This window comes from Salvelinus fontinalis, chromosome 23, assembly GCF_029448725.1.
Source record: "Salvelinus fontinalis isolate EN_2023a chromosome 23, ASM2944872v1, whole genome shotgun sequence".
NCBI lineage: Eukaryota > Metazoa > Chordata > Actinopteri > Salmoniformes > Salmonidae > Salvelinus > Salvelinus fontinalis.
The window spans coordinates 31,429,560-31,434,853 of record NC_074687.1 but is presented as its reverse complement, the minus strand read 5'-3'; the positions used below and the strand labels follow the sequence as shown (position 1 = coordinate 31,434,853).

Here is a 5,294-nt window from a genome sequence, read left to right as displayed (position 1 = left end):
TCCTCTGATCCTTCTCGCCTCTCCTCGTCTGAGGAAGAAGTAGACGATCGTTACAAGTATGCATCTATTGTACACAATCATATCTATACAGAACCATTTAAATGTTAAATGTAGGGAGTGAAATAGTGAAATGCTTAAAGCTGAATTGCCCTGAGTAAAAGAAAGAGAAAAACAGACGAGTATTGTTAACATTTTAAAATTAATTTAATCAACAATTTTCGTTCAACGTTTGAGGAAATTACATAGACATGCTGTCCATGATACACCTCATGCTCATGAAGCTCATGCTTCCCATTCCCATGCCCATATCTCTGAAGCTCCTGTGCTCTCCGGGCCTCATGTACATCTGCCTGCCTCTATAGTGGGGCTGCTCGTACATCAGCCAGTGGCCGTCCATCACGTTGCAGGACTGGCAGTCAGACATACGGTAACGCTCCTGGATGGAGTCACAGTATTCCATCATCTCGTGCATCTGGCCTCCAAAGTTCTCCCTCTCGTAGATCCTCATCCTGAAGTTTCCTCTGTGCTGTTAGCGGAAAATAACAGGTTTTATTGATCAGAGAAATTATATATAAATCCTTTGTAATATGAGTTTTATTTTCAATGACAAGATACGTCTATTTTAATATGACATACAGTTGAAGTCGGAAGTTTACATACACTTAGGTTGGAGTCAAACTCGTTTTTCAAACACTCCACAAATTTCTTGATAACAAACTATAGTTTTGGCAAGTCGGTTAGGACATTTAGTTTGTGCATGACACAAGTAATTTTGTTTACAGACAGATTATTTCACTTATCATTCACTGTATCACAATTCCAGTGGGTCAGAAGTTTACATACACTAAGTTGACTGTGCCTTTAAACAGCTTGGAAAATTCCAGAAAATTATGTCATGGCTTTAGAAGCTTCTGATAGGCTAAATGACATCATTTGAGTCAATTGAAGGTGTAATTGTGGATGTATTGCAAGGCCTACCTTCAAACTCAGTGCCTCTTTGCTTGACATCATGGGAAAATCAAAAGAAATCAGCCAAGACCCCAGAAAAAAATTGTAGACCTCCACAAGTCTGGTTCATCATTGGGAGCAATTTCCAAACACCTGAAGGTACCACGTTCATCTGTACAAACAATAGTACGCAACCTATATCGACATAACCTGAAAGGCTGCTCAGCAACGAAGAGGTCACTGCTCCAAAACCGCTATAAAAATGCAAGACTTCGGTTTGTAACTGCACATGGGGACAAAGATCGTACTTTTTGGAGAAATGTCCTCTTGTCTGATGAAACAAAAATAGAACTGTTTGCCCAAAATGACCATCGTTAAGTTTGGAGGAAAAAGGGGCAGGCTTGCAAGCCGATGAACACCATCCCAACCGTGAAACACAGGGGTGGCAGCATCATGTTGTGGGGGTGCATTGCTGCAGGAGGGACTTGTGCACTTCACAAAATAGATGGCTTCATGTGAAAGGAAATTTATGTGGATATATTGAAGCAACATATCAAGACATCAGTCAGGAAGTTAAAGCTTGGTCGCAAATGGGTCTTCCAAATGGACATTGACCCTAAGCATACTTCCAAAGTTGTGGCGAAATGGCTTAAGGATAACAAAGTCAAGGTATCGGAGTGGCCATCACAAAGCCCTGACCTCAAACCCATAGAAAATGTGTGGGCAGAGCTGAAAAAGCATGTGCGAGCAAGGAGGCCTACAAACCTGACTCAGTTACACCAGCTCTGTCAGGAGGAATGGGCCAAAATTCACCCATCTTATTGTGGGAAGCTTGTGGAAGGCTACCTGAAACGTTTTACCCAAGTTAAACAATTTAAATGCATTGCTACCAAATACTAATTGAGTGTATGTAAACTTCTGTGATGTGATGAAATAAAAGCTGAAATAAACCATTCTTTGTACTATTATTTGGACGTTTCACATCCTTAAAATATTGTGGTGATCCTAACTGACCATAGACAGGGAATTTTGACTAGGATTAAATGTCAGGAATTGTGAAAAACTGAGTTAAAATGTATTTGGCTAAGGTGTATGTAAACTTCCGACTTCAACTGTATTTTCATCCTACCATTGGGATCATGCGTCAGGACCTGACACCATCGGTGATTCCCATCATACTCTGGTAGTCAGTACTCTCCCCTCATGAAGTACGAGTTTCCCATGAAGTTGGGGCCCTCGTACAACACGAAGCAGCAGCTCTGAACCCTGCACGATTGGCAGCTGTTCATGTAGGAAGATATGTCAGGGCAGTCGGAGCTGCACTCATTAGAGCGGTCCTAGAAGTTCCTCTCCTCGTAGAAGGTGGCCTGAAAATAAAAAGCATTAATTTATGAATTAAACAATTGTTTAAACAATTGTTTGAAAAAAACTTTTGAGAGGAATTTGCTATTTATTCCCATATAATGTCCCAGACAACAACTGATCTGACATCATATTCTTTAATTACCCATGGACACTTTCAACTGGTTGAGAAAGGGAAATATTGTTCCATTCCACAACCTTTTGATGTTACCATACGTTCTCTGTGGTAGCACAGGGCTTTCCAAGAGACCCTTCTGTAGAGTGGAGACAAAAGGGGGAAAGGTATTTATGGGGGTCATGAACCTCACCCAACAATGCAATATCATGACACATGGTTACCAGTGGGAATAAATAGGCCATCAGACTGTTAAACAGCCACCACTAACATTTAGTGGCCGCTGCCAACATACTGACTCAACTCCAGCCACTTTAATAATGGGAATTGATGGAAATTTATGGAAAAATGTATCACTCGCCTCTTTATTTTATTTATTTATTTTTATTTTACCAGGTAAGTTGACTGAGAACACGTTCTCATTTGCAGCAACGACCTGGGGAGTAGTTACAGGGGAGAGGAGGGGGATGAATGAGCCAATTGTAAACTGGGGATTATTAGGTGACCATGATGGTTTGAGGGCCAGATTGGGAATTTAGCCAGGACACCGGGGTTAACACCCCTACTCTTACAATAAGTGCCATGGGATCTTTAATGACCTCAGAGAGTCAGGACACCCGTTTAACGTCCCATCCGAAAGACGGCACCCTACACAGGGCAGTGTCCCCAATCACTGCCCTGGGGCATTGGGATATTTTTTAGACCAGAGGAAAGAGTGCCACCTACTGGCCCTCCAACACCACTTCCAGCAGCATCTGGTCTCCCATCCAGGGACCGACCAGGACCAACCCTGCTTAGCTTCAGAAGCAAGCCAGCAGTGGTATGCAGGGTGGTATGCTGCTGACAGGGTGGTATGCTTTAAACAAAGCCACTTAATATAATGTTTACATACCCTACATTACTCATCTCATATGTATATGCATATACTGTACTCATGTATCATATGTATATACTGTAATACATGTATCACTAGCCACTTTAAACTATGCCACTTTATGTTTATATACCCTACATTACTCATCTCATATGTATATACTGTACTCTATACCATCTACTGCATCTTGCCTATGCCATTCTGTACCATCACTCATTCATATATCTTTATGTACATATTCTTTATCCCTTTACACTTGTTTGTATAAGGTAGTAGTTGTGGAATTGTTAGGTTAGATTACTCGTTAGTTATTACTGCATTGTCGGAACTAGAAGCACAAGCATTTCGCTACACTCGCATTAACATCTGCTAACCATGTGTATGTGACAAATCAAATTTGATGTCTCTCCGCTGGGAGAGACAGGACTCCCTGTCTCTCCCAGTGGTCCATAGTCAGGACGACGCGGTCCATGACAGCCCCAGAGATGGTGAAGCATCACCTTTGGGCCAGGGTGTATATTAAAGTTCTCCTGTTATCACCCATCTCTGCTCTCCTGCGCCTGACTTCCCAGCAACCAGTCACTTACCCCCACAACGGGGGCACCCGCTCCTGCTGACTTCTTTGATAGGTGTGGAATTCTGTAACGGGGTGAGTGACTGATTGCCGGGAAGTCAGGCGCAGGAGAGCAGAGATGGGTGATAACAGGAGAACATTAATATACACCCTGGCCCAAAGGCACAGGCGAGGCAGCACAAAGCACAACCACGGTAACAGGAATGAACCAAACAAACCTAGGTTTGAAACAAACCTAGCGCAAGCCAGCCTGTAGCGTAACACCCTACACAAATAACAATTCCACACACAGACATGGGGGAAGCAGAGGGTAATATACATTTATTCTGATGAGGGAATGTGAACCAGGTGTGCGGGGAAACAAGACAAAACAAATGGAAAATGAAAGGGTGAGCGGCGATGGCTAGAAGACCGGTGATGTCGACCGTCGAACGCTGCCCGAACAAGGAGAGAGACCGACTTCGGCGGAAGTCGTGACAGTTTTGTTGCACTGCTTTGCTTTATCTTGGCCAGGTCGCAGTTTTAAATGAGAACTTGTTCTCAACTGGCCTATCTGGTTAAATAAATGAAATGCACATTTTTATATTTGGTAAAACTTGCTTATTTTCCATCGACTCCAACCCCATTTGATACATTGAACGTATGTGGGTGAAGTAGTGTCTACATAGGGGTACAGGTTGTGAACACATACAAAAACTCTGACAAAGGCCTTGAGGCCGATACGTGAAGCTTAATAAAGAGTAGTGATACTAGCAAGAGCAGTGTGCGGGTTTCTTCTTTTTTCTCATCTTATTCAACTGTTACCATGCACCTGCAACAAAGATAGCTCAGATGTGCGAGTGCCTTTTGAATTTTGATTATTATAATATACAACAGAAAATAAATGTGTTGTAAAAATGATTTGCTTAACAATGTACACTTGTATTGGCATTCTTCCAATACAAGTGCACATTAATACATATGTATTTAGGTCGTCATTTAGGTATACATTGATACCTAGAACAACTTTTATACTTGTTTGCTGCATGTCTAATTACACCTTGACCGTGGTTTTATAGATATGAGATTTGTAAACAAATGCAAATTAATTGTTGCTAACCTTCCTCCCACCCTATAATTATTATTTTAGATAACTCTGTTATCACTTAAATATGTTTTATGTGAGTTTATTCGAAAAACATTACAATTGAGCATTGCAAAATAATATGGCAGGATCAAGTAATATTTTCTAAATTAAAGATTTTAAATATCACTGGATATTATTTTACATCAGCATACATCTATTGTGAACAAACAGATATCTACACAGAAATTTGAAATGCTAAAGATGTAGGAGAGTAAAATAATGAAATGTTTAAACATGGAATGCTCTGAGTAAACAATCACAAAAATAAGAAAATGTAGCAGTTTTAAAATGTTGA

At 41.0% G+C, this 5,294-nt stretch overlaps 1 pseudogene; it reads right to left on the bottom strand.

Moving 5' to 3' along the window:
- Positions 1–238: 238 nt before the first annotated feature.
- Positions 239–2,643, bottom strand: LOC129821477 (gamma-crystallin M3-like; annotated as a pseudogene).
- Between the last annotated feature and the right edge of the window lie 2,651 nt (positions 2,644–5,294).